At 42.1% G+C, this 23,186-nt stretch overlaps 1 protein-coding gene across 6 annotated transcripts in view; it reads right to left on the minus strand.

The window, feature by feature from the left end:
* Positions 1–23,186, minus strand: part of sgcd (sarcoglycan, delta (dystrophin-associated glycoprotein)) — a 423,553-nt gene that overhangs the window by 188,942 nt on the left and 211,425 nt on the right. Inside the window, exon 1 of one of the 6 annotated variants that reach the window (XM_063485454.1) lies at positions 9,311–9,470. The exons of the other annotated variants lie outside the window; for them this stretch is intronic. The gene's annotated coding sequence lies outside the window, so the exon portion shown is untranslated. Of the gene's footprint in view, positions 1–9,310; positions 9,471–23,186 lie in introns of those variants that run through there. 6 annotated transcript variants of the gene reach the window in all.

Here is a 23,186-nt window from a genome sequence, read left to right on the forward strand (position 1 = left end):
GTTTCTACCTGGAGACAGCAGTCGCCTCATTGTTCTGACACACAACACAAAACTATCCACAACACTACACACTAACTACACAAGACAACTACACACTCCAAACAGGCTAAACGTCACTAATCTCTCACATCTCAAAACTCGCTCTCTCTCTTTTTCTGCTCTCTCTCTCTCTCGCCGTCACTCCTAAAACTTCCGCTGTTTTTTTTTTGTTTTGCTCATAAGCAGAGAGTGCTTGCTAGCGCTACTATTGAGGAAAAACACGCGTACATATTGTTTATCATGACTCTGGTTTTACGTGGCCTATCAACACAATTTATAAACTGGTATATATCACCTTGTTGCTTTGTCTTTAAGTGGTCATGTGATTGGCTTACCACGACTACTTTATTCTTCCTCAGTCAAACAGCAGCACTCATTGTTTTGCCCCTTAGCTCCAGGTGTTGTGCAGTGATCGTGATTACCGTCCGCGGGAGCGCGCAGCTGCTTAAAGCTGTAGCGTCCAGATTACTTACGTAGTCAGCTACTTCCGTGCAACTGATATAAGATGCGGTAAGCTGAACACAGCTTCAACCGTCTGTTTGTTGAAAAATAGTAACGGACCGCGTTTCCTTGTTAGTAACTGTAACGGCGTTGTAACGATAGGAATAGTAATTAGTTAGATTACTCGTTACTGAAAAAAGTAACGCCGTTACTTGTAACGCCGTTATTCCCATCACTGGTGACAACAAGCTGCAGTTTTGTGACAGTTTTCCTGTTTCTGTGCAGCTGCAGACACGCAGACAGAAATGACTCCAAGGGGACAAAAATAAAAGTCTCTCATTTTCATTGGAGGCAACATGTTGCTCTTATTGTGTTGTGTTTAGCTGGAATATAAATGCTAAAAGTGCACACAGTGATTGTGTAATTTAACCCCAACACTAGCAACTCTGTGTACCTGCTCTGCCTTTGCCTGCTTCCTTCTCTTTCCTTTCTGTGGTCCTGTCTTCTTTAACTTTACTCAGATCTGTTTTCCTCCCTCTTAATAATAATAATAATAATGGATTGCATTTATATAGCGCTTTTCGAGACCCTCAAAGCGCTTTACAATTCCACTATTCATTCTCTCTCACATTCACACACTGGTGCAGGCAAGCTACAGGTGTAGCCACAGCTGCCCTGGGGCAGAATGACAGAAGCGAGGCTGCCATATCGTGCCATCGGCGCCTCTGGCCATCACCAGTAGGCGGTAGGTGAAGTGTCTTGCCCAAGGACACAACGACCAAGACTGTCTGCGCCCAGGCTCGAACCGGCAACCTTCTGATTACAAGACGAACTGCCAACTCTTGAGCCACGATCGCGATCTTACTTGGTAGCGTTCGCTCTTACACCCTCAAAAGTGCACGTTCAGAAGTTAAAGCTTTACAAAAGCAACGGGAATTTGGAAGGAAATGTTCGGCACCTTCATAATAGCTGAGTTGAGTGGTCTCCCACCTGTTCAGTGAAAGCTCTACAGCAGAGCTTGGTGGTTTGATGCTAAATGCTGATCAAGGTTGAGAGCAAAGCTGGTCTTTTGAAGCATGGGTCTTATTGTATCTGCAGAACTGCGCCTGTTGGGGAGGATGAAACCTTGGAAAACAAGCTCACAGCAAACAGCTGACAGCTCGCAGTGGCTCCTCCGAAAGACCGTGTTGACTTTAGTAAGTCAGCGGGTGGAAACACTGCCAGGGTTACGGAGCCACTACGATGCCAACATCCTAATATTAACCGGTGTTAAAAACCTGCATTACAGCAGCCATGGATGAAAGTTACAACCGTGCCTGGAGCTGCTAGCTGCATGTTTTTGTTAAACCAAGGACTTTAGCATCTTTGAAACAAGGCTCACGGTTTACTTTGATTCATTTATTTTATTCTGCATTAATGACATGCCTAAGGCCTGTCTTTTTTCTTTTTGTATAAATATTATCAAGTGTCTCTGGCCGTGCTAACAAATCTGTGAGTCTTTACTCGAGCTAAATGATAATGCCACAGCACCAGTCCTTTGGCAAAAACAAACATGGTGAGCTAGATCACTTTTGGAAGCTGACCTCATTTATTTCATGACTTTTTTGGTGATGTTGGAAGAAATCTGGTCTGATGGTATGTAATGACCTGACCCTCTTCTGTTTGCGATCTTCTTTTTCTGTCTGTATTGATCTCAAGGACAGCCTGGCTCCTTGGGTTCTTCGTTTGAAAATATTTACTGTGTTCCATTTTCTAAAGGGAAGAGTACAGGGAATGGAGTGTACGTCAGGATGCTGAGACCAGACACTCATCACGTATTTTCACAATAAATGCATTTATATTTTATCCCAAAAGAATATTTCTGTATCTCTGGAACAATTGTAAAGATCATTAATCACTAAGGCCTCAGTCCCACAGGCCTGAGGACTTAGTGAGGAGACAGTTGTCTCCTGGCTGAGTAGCAGTCAAACTTGGAAACGTGTTTTTGCAAACAAAGTAACAAAATAAAAATGTCCATAACCACTGAAGCCAACACATTTTAAAAACGCCAACTTTTACTTTGAAAAAGGAGAATGGTCACCATCTCCGGCGTGTGCCGCACTCTTCACAGTTTCCTTACTGTTTATTAAGTTTGCAGACAAGTGGGCATCAACTGCAGGCAGCTGCAGCAATCTGCTAGTGACCAAAGCAATTGCAAGTTGTTTCTGAAACCAACCTAACACCCTAGTGACTATTGGTTGATTGCCAGCGACCATAGATAGTAAAAAACATGGATGTAGCTTCGTGGTAGAAAAGAAAAAATGAGGATTGTGGAAGTCCAATAAGTCTGCACTTCCACAATCAGAAACTGTACAGATGACCACCAGATGGCGATAGCTGTGATTGTAAAAAGACTTCCAATCAGATTCCTGCTGAGATGATGGTCTCAGTCACTCACTGTGGGTCATTATGAGAATAAAAAATTACCAAAACGCATGTTTCAATATTGAGGATGAAAGTCATTCGCTAATGGACGTGCGATTTCACAGTCAGCCCCGCCCCTCCTTGTCACATCTGTTTATTTGCAACCCAGCGACAGTGAAAATGTTCATCTCGAGGCTTCAAAAAGCTTCACAAACCAGCGAGTGATGTCACAGTAGCTACATCCATCTATGCTAGCAACCTCCACCAACCACTCCCAAACCGGTTGGGGAATTCCAGTGATTACCAGGCAGTACCATCTGGCGTTTACCCCTGTGTGACTAGGGCCTGAAGTCAGAATCAGAGTATGTGACAGATTAATTTCATACATTACAATGTGAATGGTTAAAGTTTGATCACTGTAGGATCCTTCTCAAAGGTTAGCATAAACACTGTTTGCAGATATGCCGATGCTGTGTCTGCATGAGTGCAGTGTGGTTGTACTTGTCTTTGGCAACAGGCAGCTGCAGACAGCTGAGAGCAGACAGTAACGAGTACATGAAGAGACAGAGAGTCGGGACTGGGGGTTGGGAAGTGTGGGGATATCTGGAGCCGTGACTCTGTTCCTAATATGTCTGTGTGTGGATCGACAGCTGCGGTGTGTCCTGAAGCAGTCGACTGTGTTACATGTCAGAGTCGCAGTGGGATGCAGGAGTTTCCTGGTGGAGTGCAAACATAATCGATGTATAAATAGTGGAAGGCAAAAATAGACGGAAAAAGCTGCTGGCTGCACGTAAGCCTGAAAACAAAAACATCATATTTCGATCCTTGGGTAAACTCTCCTGTCAGAGATGTTGTTAAATCACAAAACTGCTTCAACAACATTTTTATGGCAGTAATATCAACTTTCAAAAATCATATCAAGTTTCTAATAAACTGCAGCAACTGAGAAGCAGTCGTGAACTGCCTCCCACTCAGACATCGCAGCAGCAAGAAGGAATGTTTTACTGTCATGTCTGAGTTTTAAACTGCTGGATTTGACCTTTAGATGCAGCACATCATCAAAACTGATTAGTGTAATGGATAAATTAACAGTTCTTTTCTTATATAAATCAACATATTTCTGTAGACGTTAGACATTATCAAGCATGAACTGTATGCGCGCGCACACACACACACACACACACACACACACACACACACACACACACACACACACACACAGAGCTAATTAGTGCACCAGAACAGAAGCAGAGACTTCTTGCATGGTCTGTGCTGCACAGCAAACCACATTATGTTTCAAATAATTCTATTAAAAATGCTTCAAAAGCCACAAACACCACAAACATAGTAAGAGGCCAATTTCAGTGGCCCCAATCACCAAAGCTAAAGCCTAGCAAAGAGCACTTGGCTACAGCTCCCTGTGCCAGGATACCTGTGAGTGAAAGCCACGCCCCCTTTCTTTAACCGTTACCATTATCCAAAATAAAATTCAACTCCTGTGCAGCTGAAGGAAGAAGCTCTCCACAGAGGCCTGAAGAGTTTTTTCCACTTAGGCTGTAACATGTTAATACTGTTATTTCCATATTTTAACACAGGGGTCTATGGGGCCGACTTGCTGTGTGGAAGTGAAGACATTGGTTTGTGCATCTCTGGGATGCAGTTTCCCTCAGTTTCCTGCAGGTTCCCTGAGTGGCACACCTTAGAAAGCATCACCTAATCACCATGGACAAAAGTATTAGGCCACACCTCTTAATCTTTGACTTTAGGTGAATTATTCAGTCCCATTGCCACTAGCATGTAAAATCAAGCCCCAGCAAAGCAGCCTGTCTTTACAGACATTTGTGAAAAAGTCGACCGAACGTGGTAATATTGTAGGAGGCACTATTGCAACAAGTAAAGATTGTGCACTTTCTTCCCTCCTAGATATTCTGTGATCAACTGTAAGTGTTGTTATTGCAAAGTGGAAGCATTTAGGAAACACAGCACCTCAGCTGTGAAGTGGCAGACCACCTAAAATTAGAGGGGTCGCTGAGTGCAGAGGTGCACCAGTCTCCAACTCTGTGCTGATTTAATAACTGCAGAGCTCCAAACCTCCTCTGGCATTAAAATCAGCATGAAAAGTGTGAGCCGGGAGTTTCATGGCACAGCTGTGAATGTATAAATATACAATGTTCAGACTCGTGCTTAGTTTGGCAGCTCCTGTGCTAACTGTTCTCTCTTTGTGCTCTGGATTTCCTATTTGTGTCAGTCGGCCTCCAGGAAGCCCCGCCTGTTGTTTTTTATTCGTCAAGTCGCACAACCTTCCTTCCTACTCTGGCTAGGTGACACTGGAGCAGCCAGTGCAAACCACTTGAATGCACCCTGAATGTGCAACCAGGTCTTTCAGTTCTAAAAGTGCTAAAATCCTAAATCGTGTTGCCTTGCAACATGAAATCAAAAGATGTCATGTTTCATTTTCATAGAAACAAATTTCACCATTCCATTTCAGAGGCATAAATTAGACTGGTTTGTTACAGAAGTGGAGTATCTTCTTCCAGGGCTGCTTATGCTCAGAAACAAAGTCTTTTATAAAAGTTAAATGCAACGCTCTTTCTGATCAGTCCTAACATGTTTCTTGACCATCACAGAGGGCAAAGTTGATACATTTCAATAAGTGTAAACTTGTGTTGCCAGACTTATGTTTCACCGTGCATGCAGAAGTCTGTAGGAAATCTCACTCTCAGCACAAACATTGGGATGAGAACTTTACATATCCTGATACAGCAAATTTAAATATTGAAAAGTCATCATTTTTCTGTCTCAATATTACCGGCTTCTCATAAGTGTAATTGTAAAAATATCTTTAAATATCTTTAAATACCCAGTATGAACCTTCCAGATCCCTCAGGTCATCTGGATCCGGTTTTTTATCAGTTCCCAGAGTCAGAACCAGACACGGAGAAGCTGCATTCAGCTTTTATGCTCCATATATCTGGAACAAACTCCCAGAAAGCCTCAGATCAGCTGAAACACTCAGTTTATTTAAATCCAGGCTGAAGACTCACCTGTTCTCAGCTGCATTTGAATAAAGCACCAAATCCACACTTTTAAGCTTAAATTTCAAAACTTACATTTTAACTACTGATTTTATCTACTGTCCTGATTTTATCTACTGTTTTGATTTTTGATTTTAAATACTGTTTTGTTTGTTTGTTTGTTTGTTTGTTTGCTTGTCTTAATCAATTTTAAATCATGCTTTTTATTTGTTTTTGTTTTTAATGTCTCTGTAAAGCACTTTGAATCACCTTGTTGTTGAATTGTGCTATATAAATAAACTTGCCTTGCCTTTTAAGTCTAACAGGAGGGGTGGATGGTGCATAAACATTCAGCAGAGCAGGTATGTTCACGTACAGCAGGGCAGAAGCAATGTACTGTATCCAACCATATTTTGGGCAACACTAACTGAGCGCAGGGACAGAACTTTATGCTGCATGAAAGTCAACACCATCCCCAACATCCCCAAAGCAACAGCTTTACAACCACGAGCCCAAAACAAACATCCTCAGGCTCCACAAATAGAAGACCCTCGGGTCTCCCGGTCAAGGCCAGAACCTTGGTCAGTAAACACTAAAAATCTCAGCTGCAACAGAAATGAAACAACAATGCTACAGCCATTGAGTCACAGCAGGGCTGCCTCTTAAAATGAATGTGCCACGCTCGGCAACCTTCGGATAATCAGTTTGACATAAATCACAAAAAAGCAACAGGTACGCCCTGAAAAACCTCACAGTCACACACACACACACACACACACACACACACACACACACACACACACACACACACACACACACACACACACACACACACACACACACACACACACCTTAACCAGCATGCTCTCAGTAAAGTGGTAAAATTCTAAATTACCTTCGATGGCTGTTTTCAACACTTGAAATCTGGTCAATGTTGAGCGATTCAAGCCTGGACGCTGTCCAAAGTGATTCTCTTTCACGTGTAGCACGCAGCACAAAGTTGGACACAATCTCACTACTGGAACTACTCTGTTTGGTCTCAGTAACAGAGAGCGTGCAGGAGGAGGCCACATGCCTCCATTACACAGACTTTGTGTCACGGTGAGGTGGAAGATGGCCCGCTTGTTTTGTTATACACACAACATTCATTCAAATCATTGTTCCAATCACTTCCATTGTGTGAAAAAAAGAAAATCAAGCACTTAGACATGCAGATTGCTTCTCCAAACATTTGTGATAGAATGACACTGGTGGAGGCAAGCTACAGTTGTAGCCACAGCTGCCCTGGGGCAGACTGACAGAAGCGAGGCTGCCATATCGCGCCATCGGCGCCTCTGGCCATCACCAGTAGGCGGTAGGTGAAGTGTCTTGCCCAAGGACACAACGACCAGGACAGACAGAGCAGGGGATCGAACCGGTTACAAGATGAGCTTCCCAACCCCCTGAACCACGGTCGCCCCACAAATTATGGTGCTTAGTACCAGTAAAATGACCCCTTAATGCTTCAGCATACCAAGGCATTTTGGACAAGTTCATCCTCCCAGCTTTGTGGGAATAGTTTGGGGATGACTCCTTACTGTTCCAATGTGACTCCACACCAGTGCACAAGGTAAGGTCCATAAAGATATGGAGGAGTTTGGTGTGGAGAAACTTAACTGGCCTGCACAGAGTCCTGACCTCAACCTGACACACCACCTTTGTGATGAGTTAGAGACTGTGAGCCAGGCCTTCTCGACCAACATCAGTGTTTGACCTCACAAATGTGCTTCTGGAAAAGTCAAATTTATTTATGTGGCACATTTAAAACAACAACTGTTGACTAAGGTGCTGTACATTTAAAATCATCAAATGAGATAAAAACATAGGAAGATGTGACAAATTTTAAGAAAAGAAGCATAAAATGAGAAGATTTGAGTAAGAAATAAGACAAATAAAAGTAGTACCAACTCATTCTGATTTAAAAGCAAAGGAATAATAGTGGGTTTTCAAACAGGTTTTGAAAGTGTTTAATGTTGGGGAGGTCCTGATGGGAAGGGGCAGTTTGTTCCAGAGTTTCGGAGCAGTCACAGCAAAGGCCCACTCGCCTCTGTGCTTTAATCTGGGCCTCGGGACAGCTAGGAGCTTTGATCTGCAGACCAGTTCGAAAGATCAGAAAGGTATGAGGGTGCTAACCCATGCAACGCCTTGAAAATGAATAATATAATGGAAGAGTGGTCAAAAGTTCCCATAAACACTCCTAAAGCTTGTGGAAAGCTTTCCCAGAACAGTTAAGGATTCTATAGCTGCACAGGGTGAGCCGACACAATGTTAAACCCTATGGATTAAGAGTGTGTTATCAGTCAAGCTCATATGTGTGTGAAGACACAAGACAAGTTCAAGACAAGTTCAGAGCTCAGCGAATGAATGAACACTTGCCTCACTTACTAGCAAGAAAAATCCACTCTGCCTAAATGAAAGTGTCTAAAAGTTAGCTGTCAGAAGTCAAGTTAAAATGGTCCTAATTTGAGGTTAATGTGTTTCAACACTGTTTCATTTGAAGCTCTAAAGTCAGCATTTTAACTTCCCAACAGTAGTGTGTGTGAAGCTGGGCTCAGAAGAACCAAAGCTCCCTCTGAGTGCCTGTAATGATTTAAAAACAGACATGACTTTTGCCCACTGAGCTATGTGACGGCTGAAGCCAAACAAGACCCTCATTCCCCCACCAACACACACGCCCCTGTCACCACAACTGAATCCACACACTCATCCGTCCCACCCAGAGCTGAACCGGAGTCCGTGTTGAAGCATGTGCCTCCTCCTCCTCAGAGACACACAGTAGGCTGCAGTCTGTCCACATCCACCTTCTTCTTACTTATTTATAGCATCTTGTTCCCCAGAGGTCCAAAGTAATTGAAACCAAATGTGTTGCCGACACTGATACGGAGAGGTGGAGGGGGGCAGATCAGCCCACCCACTCACCCGCCTCCTCCTCCTCTGCTTCTCTATACCCAAAGATTATAGAACAGAGGTGAGATTTACAGTCTTGGAAACAACTTTTCTTTCAATTTCATCTAGAAATAGGGGGGAAAAAAAGTTTCTTCCAACTTTTCTGTTCACAACAAATAACTGAATTAAATCGTGTCAGTCTCAGGGGCTCTGCATTTTTGTAAAGCAGTTATAATGTTTTGCTTTTTTTTTTCCCAGGCCAGTGAGCACCAAGTGGAAGAAAAAAAACAAAAAAGCAGTTTTCTTCCATCTCCCCCCAGGAGAAACAAGCAAAGTAAAAAGGACTAACTGCAACTTTAATTTGCTCTCTTTTTTTAAAGCCGGCAGCTTGCAGCAATCAAAGCTCAGTCCACCTCCCCACCCACCAAAGCCACACCGACAACCACAGTCAATGAGCAGACCCAACAAGGCAGTGAAAGCAAACTTACCGTGCTTCCTTTCCCCCCCTTCTTGTTTGTTTTTCCTCTCTTTAGTCCAACTCTTTCCTCCTGGGCTCCTGTTGAGCTCTGCTTTAAGTCGAGGTGTGTCAAGCAGATAAAAATGGAATGGAGCTGCTGCTAAGAAGCTGCATGAGGCCTTCACTGACCAAGTCAGACAGCCACCCCTCTTTCTTTCTGTCCCCTCCCTGCTGCCTTGCTCACTTGTCAGCTTTTCCAATAACAAACCGATGCCCGCCTCTTTTGGCCGAGTCCCCGAGCTGTGAGCCGTTTCCTGAACGCGTGGTGGACTCCCGTGACCCAGCTGTCTCCCTCTTTTCTTTCTTTTACTTTTTTTTTTGAAGCTGCTGCTCTGCTGTGGAGAGTCCTGTTACTCCAGCCCTCTGTCTGTGAGCTGCAGCCCAGCCTTCTTGCCTTCCAGATTTAGAAACAGAGACACATGTGGGTATGAAGTTTAAAGAGGCGGGGCTTGCCTGAGAGTGTTGTGTTGTCATGACGACCCCTCCTCGTCTACATCTAGAGTTCTGCCCCTGTTGTGTTTTATGAGCAAATACATAGGGGCGAGTTGGGATTTTTTGTGTCTGCAGTCTGCACACTTTCACTTTTCCACCACTCATTAGAATAAGAATCAACTTAGTAAGTATATTTATATGCATTTATAGAATCTGCAGGCAGGGAACAAAATGCCATGCACTGGAACTTTTCTATTTTCCATTTGTCCTCTGTCAAACTGTTCATGTGAGGACTCGAACAGAGGACTCGGAACTCTAAAGTATCAGCTTTTATCTGGTAACAATTTAACTTTTAGTTACGATTTAAAAAAAAGATCAACGTTCATAAACAATGAACAATACACGGAGCAGGAAGTGTTGGTCTGGATATCTGCACAGGAAGCCAGAAGAGGTTTCTCAGATTTCTTACACACTAACACACTTCTGTTCAAGCCTAAGGTAACTGCAGATATTTGATCCATTTATTTAATTAGTCTAATTAATTAAGTGCTTATTATAATTTTTTCTGTTATTATGTACTTTATCTACAATTAGAAGGTAAAGTAAGTGTCAGAAAAATGTGAAAACACCCAGCACTCCATCCTAGAGCACAATAATCCCTTTTCCAAAGTACTGAATGAATTATTGTATTATTATGTAGAACTACATCCATGCATCCACCCAAACTGCTTTCTTATCTGATTGCTAGGAGACTGGAATACAGCCCAGCTGACACCAAACTATAGGTGGGTCACCACCAGTGTACTTTACACTAAAGGAAGACGCCCGAGTACTTGGAGAAAACCTGAGACAGACAGGACTGAGCCGACCAGCAGCCTCAGTGGATCTTGCCGCCAATAGACTGAATATAATAGATATATAAAAGATAGCTTGTAGGTCTAAAACAAATAAGCCTGTATGGTCAGGAGAAAGCCATTCGTTCTAATGAAATACAGGGAAGGCCTCAGGAGGACATAGAAATCTATCCAAACATGGCGACCTTAATCTATGACCTCAGCTTTGATGACCTTATGAGTTCTTGGTCTTATTTATTAGTTTCAGGTCTTATTCAGTAAAACATTATGGATTTTTTTTTATTTACAGTCCTCATTAAAATAAAAATGGAGAGTAAAACAGTTAAAAGTTCTTAAACTTTATAACTCACAAGTAGTTAAACTTAAAGTGTTCAGCGTCCCTTGGTTTCTCAGTCAGCTCTGCACTCATGTCCAGTTCCAAAACACCAAGATGGTGAAATGCTCAGCTTGAGGCCAGGTCATGTGACTCACACAGGAGATCAGAAAAAGGCGCTGGACAAAACCATTATTGTGCACGGTTCTTTTCTTTCTTTATTTGGTTCAAATTAACTCCATTTTGCAAATTTACATTTTTCTACTGGAGTCTCCAGTGTCATGTCAGATGTCGGTGGGCCAAAAATAAACTTGCTATTAGTTGAAGTTTCAAAATCCAATCAATTACAGCCTGAGTCACTGCTGCTAATTGGTGAGCCACACTCACTGACAGAGTTCTAAAAATGTGGAAAGATTTTAAAGCAAAATGGTAAAAAAAAAAATGCTCAAACTGACACAAGCTAAACTAAAAAGACAGAGCCAAAAAGTGGAGGGGCAAATAGCCCCTTGACCCCCTGACTTCCAGCACTCTTGGCTGCGAGGCAAATTGTCCCATCTGCAGAACTCTTCACCACAGATTCATTTGCAGCAGTAACACATTCTGCGACCCTTAGCGGCCCTTTTGCCTGCTGTCTCATTGTGTCTCCTTCAGACGCTGAGAGATTCCCATTGAACTCTGTCTCATGTTGCACAGTAGTGCTACAGGCGTGCGCACTGCGCTGCAGTGTGACACTGAGTGTGACAGCAGGTCAGAACGTGCTGCTTGTGCTGCTGTTCCATTTTACTCAGACATATTTGTGATAGTTGTAATATCAAAAGGGAATTTAAAATTAATTTTGCAGCAAGATAACAAGCCCACACATATGTTCAGGGTCATAATGAACTTCCTGTGACAGAGATACGGTCCACGCTCATCTCAACATCATCTCACATCAGACTGTGTTAGGAGACAGAAGACACAGAGAAAGTTGAAATCCACTTTACAACCGTGGCGAGTGTTTCTGGGAGAAGCACTCCAGTTTCAGAGGCAAAGGGAGGTCACGATAAGCACTGGTGTAGTGCAAATTTTCCATATTTTGTTCTCTCTCCGTGAAGCTAATAATATTTTTGGCACTGCCTTTTGGTGGCTGTAGCTTCTGCACACTTCTCTTTATGAGCCTGTTTGTTGTAGTTACTCATGTGCATTCATATTTCTTTCTCTTTTATTTTGGTTTGAAACATCACAGCTGCCCAAGTTTCAGCGACTCGAGACCGAGAGGGGAGCGTGCGCGCGCGAGACTCGCCATGTGAGTTCAGGAGCGAGCGATTTACAGAATGCAAATTCCTCTCCTCCACTTTAATGTTCTGTGGCCTGACAGCGAGGGAGGAAAAAGCCTCACAAAGCTTCTCCTACAAAGCTCCACTTTCTTTTCTCCCCTCGCCCCTCGTCCTCCCTCTCCTCACAGCCACACTGATCCCATTCTCTTTGCCTGCTTGTTTGTGGTGAGACTGATTTTGTAGGTTAGGGGAATACTTCATGCTTTGATGTTACATCCAGCAGCTTCACAGTACTGCACCTTTGATAAGAAAATGCAAGGTGCTTTTATTATTAAAAGAGGTTAAAAATCCTTTTATATGCCCATGAAGCAGGTTAAGCTCCAAATACATCCGCACTCCAAATTCACATTTGTAAGCCTGGTAATTTCTACATTTCTCATTCTGATATATATATTTTGTCTTTTCCCCTTTAACTCTCACATAAGCCACGGCGAGAACGCAGCCACCCTCTCTTAGAAGCGCTGCCTAGAAAGAAAAGAATAATAGCGATCATTGTCTAACAGGCAAGACAAGTCCAGAATCTTAAGTGGGCAGCTGGGATGAAGGCTGCAGAAAGCAGGGGAACCTCACTATTGTCCCTTGGCTGCTGCCGGAGCTCCACTTGATGATGTATTAATCAATAAATAAAATGGGAAATCCCTAATAGGCTTGTGGTAAAGAGAGGAGGAACGCAGTGAAGCTCCGTCTAATAATGAAGATGCAGCGTAGGCAAAGCCGCAGGGGAGGCGAGGCAGAGGATCTCATACACAGACAGATTTTTAAAGAAGAGTTTAAAAGAGGCGATGGAGGAGATAGCGGAGTCGGTACATTCTGCAGAGCTGATCTGGAAGCAGAGAAGAAGATGAAGCCTTTAGATAAATGTCAGTGGGCGGAGCTGAAGTCTCAGATTATAAATCTGAGTCCAAAAAAGGATGAAAGCATATGAAGCCAATTTTCAGCTAGACCAGATTATTCATCATGTCTAAGATGGCATCAAATCCTCTTGAAAAGTTGTGTCGGTAAATTTTCATAGTTGTGTAGAAAATACACACTTTTCGGAAGACTTGAACTTCTTGTGGATTCACACTCGGCACGCTGGCAGCGGTTTATAAAGTTATTTTTCTCATCACCTCCCTCTGAGTGCATGTGAAGGACCAGTGTAGTAATTATCCTCGACTGTAACGGCTCACGCACTCCTTCGGCTTCTTTCAGACGAAGCGTGGGAGGAAGTGCGCATAGGCAGGAGGACATGAGCCCTGTACGCTGCCCTTTTACCTCCGTCTTAATATATCAGAAACACAACATTTCAGCCTGTAGATGTTCAATAGGCAAACCTTCATCAGGAGTGTGCTGGAGTCTTTTACGTGTAATTACTCAAATTCACTGGGCTCGTCTATGTTAGCTTGTTTGGACTCTTGAAATTGAGATCTCGAGGATTTTATCCTGATATAATGAAACTGTGTTACTTGATCCAGTTCAAGCCACTAGAACCTGGGTCTGGAAAGCACGACACAACAAGCTCTCTACATCTACAGCAGTGTTTTTATCAGAGCATACCGTGGAAACTTCAACTACTCAAAGCCAGATTAGTCAGGAACAAAGCACTTCCACCTAAAGCAAAAGTAATAATGAGAAAAATACAGAGCGAATGCATGCCAGAGTGACAAGGATGAAGGTGGAGCCATTTGTGGAAGAAACATGTGAAAAGACCTGCTTATTTGTAGTCACAGCTAATACGTTTTAGTAGGCACAGTGCTGCCGGAGAGCACTGGAGGATAAACTAAATGATCAATAATGTCATAACTGAATTTAGTTTTCTGTTAATTGATTGAAGACATAAATTCCAAGAGGCTGATAATGAAGCCAAAGTTGAAGGGCCACAAACTGCAGTTCCCTTAGATGCCACGAGGGGCTCGCTCCGAAAGGGAGTGAAAAACTGGCAAAAATCTTTGCAGATTCCTCCTTCATAACAGGAGCACAGACTCTCTGCCATGTTCGTGCTATCAGTGCTTTCACAAGCAAACTACAATAATGCAGCGTAAACCCCAATAATCAGACAACCCTCGAACAAGCGCTTGGTGTCAGTGGGAAGGAAAAACTCCCTTTTAACAGGAAGAAACCTCCAGCAGAACCGGGCTCAGGGAGGGGCGGCCATCTACTGCAACCGGTTGGGGGTGAGGGGAAGGAGACAGGACAAAGACACGGAGTGGAAGAGAGCCAGAGATTAATAATAACTAATGATTAAATGCAGAGTGGTGCATAAGCACAGAGTGAGTGAAGAAGAACCCCAGCACCCTAACCTATTGCAGCTTGTGCTTCAGTTGTGCTGAGTGAAATGCCAGTATTTTATTTGCCTGTAACTTTGTACTAATTAGCCTATATATGTATGCACGAAGTAGTTCATGAATGCTGTTTGTTAACCAGGTTCAATAGTGTTTGCTGATGACATAGCACTCATTCTTCTGGCTTTAAGAAACATGGCAGCAGCAGTCAAACTGCTACCACGTTCACTGCATCCATGCTTCATGCTGTCTATGGTCCATTTGTGCACTGAGTAAATAAAGGAAAGTATTTCACCTCAAAAGTTGTGAGTAAAGGGTAAATGGACTGGTAGGTAGGTCGTGCATTACCGCTCCGACTGAGCAATCGAAGCACTTAGGGTAGCTGCTGGTAAAGAAAAACACTTGACTATTGCCGATGCGTTACACAACCATAAAAAAAGCAACAAAACAGCCGTGTGTTTGTGTGTGCTGATCACCCCGTCGTGACACGAGACATACTGTTATGGAACATTTCACATTATACTCACCTAAAACCAGCTTTAAAGAAAATGGATGTACAGGACAGAGTCAAACTGGAACAAACTGTCACCGTTTTTAGGTTAAAATGAAAAGTTCTAAAAAGCAAAATAAAAACTTTTTGCTCTGACGTTTCGTCTGCGAGGACTGATGATATGGTATTAGGTATTTTTATGCATCTGTCACATACACTGTAGGCTTTATCTGTTTTGAATTGCTTGCAGTTTGTTTCCTGGCATATATTTCTCTATAATTTACTGCAGGATGATGTTTGAACGTCTTGTACTGTTTTCCAGTGTGGGCCCCAGGAAGAGTGGTTGTTGCTGTGGTAACAACTAATGAATGAATAAAGAGTGAAAGAAATGAAACAATGAAACGAAAACATCTTTGACATAACTGAACACATGAATAATTATGTGTGGGAATAGTTTAGATGCTCTAACAACATATAAAATGAATTATTTTAGATTTATTTGTCAAGATAGAAAGAACATAAATGACAAATGTAGTTTAAGTTGGGTACCTTTGATTCAGGCACATGCAGGATCATTTCATTTCTGGGTTAAACCAGACAGCACATAACTGCTTTGATCAAAAATCACAGCACAGTTTATATTTTGGGACCAGTTTGTAGGTGCTTCTGTATTTTTTTAGCATCTGTCTGAATCTATCTATCGATTCTTTAGCAACAAGAATCCCAGTTTAAGCAATACCTCCCCGAGTTCACAAATCTCTCCAAAGGGGACCTATTCTGCTCATTTCCAACTCAATATTTTTTATACTTGGACTCTACTCGAGTTGTTTTGCATGATTCACTGTCCAAAAACAATTTGTATTTAACTTGCTGGGTCTTGGTGCAAGCCAGCAGTTTGACCAAAAGCTGTTTTTGCCCCTTGTAAACAGAAGGTTTAAACAGCAGCAGGTGGGTGGTTTTCCTGTACTCACAGCCACCTGCTACCAGAGCTGCATGTCTGAGATGAGCATATTAGCATTATCCCCCATCAGAAACTTCATACAGGTACAAGTCTAGAAAAAGGTGATAAACTGAGTGTTTAGACGGGACTGTAGCCCAGTGATGCTCCATCAGGACAAGGTAGAAATCCAAAAATAGACAAAAATTAATACGTGCAGAAGTGAAATGTGCCATAAAACTTCTTGCCTGTTTGTATCCTTTATATCGCTGCCATCTTGTGGCTGCAATGGACTATAGTTGCTGGAAGACGTGCTTGGCTTGGATCCCACTGGAAACTGTAGTGTGTCTCCATTTCACTGATGTGTCCATCTCCTGTTAACAAAGACTTTCTGTTTGCTTGTGCATTGTGGACAAACTGTCAACCTTCAAAGGGAGCCTGATGGGAATTTAGCGAGAGGCAATGACTCTGCTTTTGCTGCTCTGAGATCAGCTACAAGCAATCCTGAGTGTGGAAACTTATCTACCAGTGATAGATAAGTTTTCTGTTACTGATCACTTTGGCCAACATGTGTGATGTGGAGACGATGGAGTTCAATGAGAAAAAGTTTTCAATAACTCTTTTAGCACATTAGCAAGGAAAGCCTTGACGATGGAGAGAGATGATGTCATATCCAGTCTAAAGAATCTCAGCCAGCACTTTCACTTGGTTGGTTGGTGCAAAGTTGAATCAGCTGTTTTGCCAACACACATTTTTCATTCAAAGTTTAATCCTGCTGTAAACATTGACAGTTAAACATATCACACACCACTCAAGCCTTTAATTAAATCTGTGATTTAATATTAATATTACTGCTTTAAAGGTCAAGATGTATGCTTGCTTTCCCAAACTCATTAACAGCTGTTTTTTCAGAGATAAGTGGTCCTATGAGGACAGCCGCTACAAGAATGCCTGAAATCAGCTCAGCTTTCAGCAGTAATGATGATCCATAGCACTGTATGGGAATGAGCCTGTGTAGGCTCTCAATTATCCAGGTCATGGTAGTCTTAAGAACTTGAAGAGAGGTTGAACTTCAAGTTTTTAATATGTTTTGCATCACATCTAAGAGGCTTCCGGTGAAGAGTCCCAGGTTACAAACTCCTAGTGGGGGCTGTCCCCTGGGGAGATCATCCCGGTGGTCGTTACACCCTTTTGATCATGCGAGTCATTACGTGAGCGAAGGTGTGAAAAAAGGTGCGGGTCTTTCCCGTCACAGGGGCCAACAGGTGACAGCTCAACCATCGTGTGCTCACCTGAGGCAAGGTTTGAGTGCGGTTTAAAATCCCAGGGAAGGAATCTGTTCATGAATTAGTTTCATGTGTACTGAAATGTCTTCATGATGTTTTATTGCGTCTTTTGCTTCTAAAATATCCATCATCAACTAATTAATTTTTTTGTAACATAGTAGAATTTTAACTGTTTAACAATACAAATAACAATGGTTTACAATGCTTGAGCTACTAAGGAGTGCAGACGAGTGAAAATGTCCATGTGGAGTGCAGAAAGCACTCGTGCACAGCACTGCTGCAGAACGAGCTTCTGGCCCATAGGAGCCATGTTTACTATGGGTCCCCACCGCTGAAACATTCTCTGCATAACACAAAAAAAAGAAAGAAAAACGCTTTTGCACTGCCCAACATCGCTGCACATAAACTGCAGAACTTCCCCACATCCCCCCTCCAAGTTTTCCCCTCACAGTGTGGCTCAGTCAGCGGCTGCTTAGCTAAAAACCCTGTGCTCCAGGCTCCACCTTTTTCATGTTTAATTCATCCAATTAGATTACTTCTGCCACTGAGAAACATCTGAATAACAAATAAACCAATCTGTGTGTTCAGTTTCTTTTCCTGTCACTTCATAAATCCTCCTCTGTGTATATGGATGAGAGAACGGCCTCGCTGACGTGTTCGTGCGAGCTTAGACGAGAGGCCATGTCACACGCCGCTCTCAGCCTTCTTTGTCCATCGTTCACGCGTCTGTCAAGTTTCGCCGAAATCTCCGTCCGTGTGTCCATCCAGGTTCATCTCTGTACATCGTTCCCATAGCGATACATAATGAAGGCTGTTTTTCATTATGTTTTTATGTGACTCGCACTGCACCGTACAGCAGAGTGTCTGGATCATTCCCAGCCTCTTTCTGTCTGCGTCTGAAAACCTGCAATTATGAGCCCAGGCTGGCCCGGCGACGGGGTTTTTAGAGTCGGTCTAAATGCGGGCAGGCTTGGCTGGATATGGATTGTGTCACAGATGTCATCATGAATAAATACCGCTATTTATTTCAAACTCCAATCAGACTGCACGCTCAATTGTTTACTCTTTTGTTTTCCTCCTCCAGCTGTGAGTCTGATTGTTATTTCTGCATCATATCCACCTTTAGCAGTTTAGAGATTGCTGTAATATGAATGAATGTATCCAAATTCCTCAAAAAGACCATCCTTGCTCAGGATTCCTGTGGCTGAGCATCCATAATCAAAGGAATGTTATGTGAAAATTGACTAAACATCATAAACATCTCTTGTTGGGCCTTTAGTTTTACTATTTGATTTTATATGAGCCAGATTCCAAAGAGGTTGTTTATTTCAAGCTAAATCCATATTTCCATTTGGGATGAAAATCATTACCTCATATTCCTCGCTCCATATATTTCATGGTTCTAAACCAATTATTTTTATAAACAAAGCAGGACCTGAGTCCTGCAATAAAAGACTTCTCAAGCTCACAATTGATTGTTTTGTGAATGCAGAGGTGCACAGAGTTGATATCTGGCTTTCACTTCCCACAATAGCACAACAAGCTCATCACAGCAGAGAACCGGGAGTGATGATAGTAACTGTCCTACTTAAAGGCTGGAAAAATGATTTACAGTCATATTAATGATAACTAATAACAACAGACCACTGATGACAGTCAGTGGTTAAAGCAGCGTACGAGCTGCCAAAAAAGATGGATTTTAAGACCCCAGGCTGTATATGTTCACACATTTGCTGGGAGAAACAGCAGTTTTACATCTCTACCTTCAATCAACGTCAATAAAACATGTAAGTAAAAGATGGATGTAATCACTTTAAAGTCTTTGGCTTTTGGAGTTGTGTTGTTTTGAAGCCTCGAGTTAGTCACTGTTGTTCAAAACAAGAAAACAAAAACAGCCGTAATGACACACGGTATAAAATGATTACCATGCTGCACTAAATAAGACTTGAAATTAGCAACTCAGCTCAAAGACTCAGAAGTCAGAAATCAAAGAGCAGGGCTGTTTTTCATAGAATCCTATGCAAACTGCTTTTTGCGACCTTAGACAGTATAAAAGATGGAGCCGCTGTTACATCATCCACTTCTTTAGTCAGTGTGACCCAAAATGAGTGACTGAGCCATAAACGCAGCATCAGAGCTGCTCTGTAGAACTAGACGTCATTTTGCAACCACAGCTATCGAAATTTAGACACTTCTTCATCCAGTTCTTTTTTCCAGCTGGGTAGCTACACCAGTTTATTATACTGTCTGTGTTTGTAACCAGAGCCGCCCCCTGCTGGCCCTTTGAATTAATGCAGGTTAATGGTACTGAGCATTTTTACGTACAGTCTAGGGCAGGGATGTTAAACGCATTTTACTTTGAGGGTCACATACAACCCAATCACGTGAAAGTCTCCTTCCTGTCAGTTTAAAGATGTTTATCGAGACTTTTATTCTCTGAGGCATCTTAGTATAAGAGAAATAAGTGCAATTTCAGCAGAGCATCGCAGTTTTTGTTATGTTATAAAAGAAATGCTCCTGTAGTAAATGATAGAAATTTATCAGCACGACTCTTTGGGCTTAAATTGTGAGAAATAAACGTGTAAAATTACAGAAAAAAAACCTCTGATATCTCTTTGCTGTAATTATAAAGCAGAAAGTTTGTGAATTCACAGAAAATGTCTTTTTGCTGTGGACTCATTTTTAAAAAACAGACTTTTCAACATCAGATGAAAAAAGATGAAAAAAAAAAGATTTTTCTGTCATTTAATGCTGTAGTATGAATTACCATGTGTGGAGATCTTTATCAGTAGGAATCATTAATACCTATTTGGATCGGCTCGACGTGGCTCAGCGCAAGTCGTTTACCATTACAATGGAGTACAACCTAATGTGGGCGGGGTCGTTATAGTAATGCAGCCGAATGTCCGGTGATGCGCCACAACAAACGAGGACGTCGATGCGATTGTATACCTGCTGCTTTTTGTCAGACTCGGGGACCACAGTGTTGTTTTTTGTGTAGCCTTTTCCTTCGGTGCTGAGTTTCAAAAATGGTGGTTTTGATTTTTGAGAAGGAGATGCTCTCAGGAGTCATCGAGTGATGCCACTAACTAGCCAATCGGTGAGATGCAGACTGACGAGATCACATTTTCGGATTGCCTCCAGTACTAAAAAAGTACCTGGTACCAGGTACTATCACCTAATGGAAAAGCCTAAAAATCGTGTTGAGCCTACAAGTACAATGCTCTGCTGACTCAGAAACTGCAGAGCTCCAAACCCTCTCTGGCATTAACATCAGCACAGGAACTACGCGCTGGGATCTTCATGTACGGGTTTTCATGGCCGAGCAGCTCCTGTGGGTGTAATGTGTAGGCGGCTCAGTACTTTTGTCCATTAGTAGAGATGCTGAGTATAAGTACTAATCAGGACTCAAGTCTTTTTTTCTCTTCACACTTTTGTCAAAGTTGGCACTGACACAGCTCTGTAACTTCTGTACTCGAAAGACCCACCGGTGATTAATTCAGCTGATCAATGACCGTTAATCCAATTTTGAAAGTCACGTTTTGGTGAACGTGGCCACACTCACCTGGAGGTGGTGCAAAGAAAGGGTCACAGAAACCCCACTGCCAGAGTTTTAATCTTACAGTAAAACTGAGTTATCTTGAACTCTTGACAACTCTCGATTAAGTAATCCTGACTTAAAATTCAAACTTGTGTGTCTATTTCTATCGTGTGAGGCTTTTCTTTGGCCAGCTTTGTGCTGTGCACCATAAAAACTGTATAAAGTATTTCATCAGTACTTGACCTATGACTGTTACTGTATTATTAAAAGCGTACAGTATATATACATCTTCCTCTGCTTGAGTTTCACGGTGGTCTGCTGTGTTCCTCTCCTTTCTAGCGTTTCTCTTTGCCAGGAGGCACATCTTTTTCTATCTGACGAGCTGAACTCACAGAAATCACCGAGAGCAATCTGAAATCACAAGCAATCAAAGAAACTGCCACTCACCACCAGCCGATTTCAAACATATACACGCTAGTCACATTCCAGCTCTGTCATCTGCCTTCAACTTTGTCCAACGCCGTTATTTTTTTCTTCAAAAGTTACAGTTGTAGTCATTTATATGGCTTAGAGGGGGATTTCTGCTATCATAGCTTGACAGAAACCATTCTTATCTATTCTAGTGAAAACGTTGCTTTGTGGGGCAAAAAACAGCCCGCCGTGGTGCAGTTTGCAGGGCTGCAACAGTCAAGTTTCTCCACATGCATTTTTAATGAGTTACGATGGCCTTTCTGCTGGATGTGCTATTTAAGCAGAAATGCACAGTAATCATAATAAGGGTAATGCCATGAGTGTCCCAGGGAGCAGCCGTACTGATACCGAGCCATGCTGACGAGACATGATTGTTTAACCCTGGGATGAAGACATCTCCACTGTTGAAATACATGATGACCCTGTGTATTTGTGTAATTTTGAAAATCACGATGAGCTGGGGACCAATTTAAAAAAAATCAAATGTGAGCTTAATGTAAATATGAGGCTATTATTTCATTAAATAAACATTAGTAGAAAAGCTGCGATCATCACAGAAGCATTTTCAGGCCGTGGATTCTGTGTCACTGATTTTCAGGCTAAAGACAGAAGGAAACCATCTAAAGGTTAAGGCTGGGGGGGAACATGAATGACATTTTGCAGTGAAATTGAGTTCAAAGTCTTTGGTACTGGTGTTTTAATTTAAGAGCAGGAAAGTGTAGCCACACTGGAGTTCTTACAACACGGGCCTCTGCTCCTGGAGGTTAAGCCATCAGACTTTAGTTGAGGGGTCATCGACCTTTACTTATGAAACGCAGGCTGATTAAGGTGGAGCTTTGTATTCTACGTGTCTATCTGTAATTCCACCTTAGTCTCTGATAGTATTAGGCTGTACTTTTAGGCTAAACTTTTACTTTTTGTTTTTAATTCACTTAATGCCTGAGCCCCTTCTTACCTGTCTGAGCTCCTCTCTGTTTATGCTCCAGGAAAAACCATGAGGTCTAGCTCAAAATTAATGCTATCCATCCCGCGGTCTAATCTTAAATCTCGTGGTGATAGAGCCTTCTCTGTGGCAGGTCCCAGACTTTGGAATAGTCTTCCCCTAAATATTAGATCTGCACAAACACTTGATCAATTTAAATCACTACTAAAGACACATTTTTATGCCCGGCTTTTAACACACTATGACCCAAGCATTTTGGTCTTATTTAACAGTCTTAGTTATTGTTTTAATTCTTTTATTGTCCTATCATTGTTTTATATTGTTATTATTGTTTTACATTGTTTCTTTTTAATGGCATTTTTATATTTTCTTTGTGCAGCATCGTCTGTCTGGAAATGTGCTATATAAATAAATTTGACCTTGACCTTGACCTATACACATTCAGGTTGCACTCAAAGCTCAGTAAACACTGGAACACTTTCCAGACTTAAGCAACAAAAGGATGAAGACCCTAATCTTTGAACTTGGCACTTAGAGCCCTCAAAGATTTTCATCTTCTTAAACACTCTGACTGAACTTTAGTTTCCCCCTTAAAGTCTTTCAACTTCAATTTTAAAAAATAAATTAAAATTAAAATTCTATTAACACGTTAAATTTGCATTATTAGGAGCGTGAGCACTTTGAATTGCAGGCATGTGCTGACACTGACTGCTGTATTTGCAAGCTCTCTGCTAAATTTCACCTTTTCTACTTGAATCCCCAAAGGTTGATTCTGTTCATCTGGACGTAGCGTTTTCAGAGGAAGAAACATTTCGTCACTCACCCAAGTGACTTCTTCAGTCTCAGCTGACTGCAGGTTTCCCCAATCTTATAAACAGTACATTTGCATAATGACTGAAACCAGCCCACTGAAGGAACAATGGGCTGGGAGGTCATTTCCTTAATAATAATTATGCAAATTCTCATGACCATTGATCAACAACCACTGATCGATGTCCATGAG

The sequence above is a fragment of the Pelmatolapia mariae genome, linkage group LG10_11 (genome assembly GCF_036321145.2).
Source record: "Pelmatolapia mariae isolate MD_Pm_ZW linkage group LG10_11, Pm_UMD_F_2, whole genome shotgun sequence".
NCBI classification, from domain to species: Eukaryota; Metazoa; Chordata; class Actinopteri; order Cichliformes; family Cichlidae; genus Pelmatolapia; species Pelmatolapia mariae.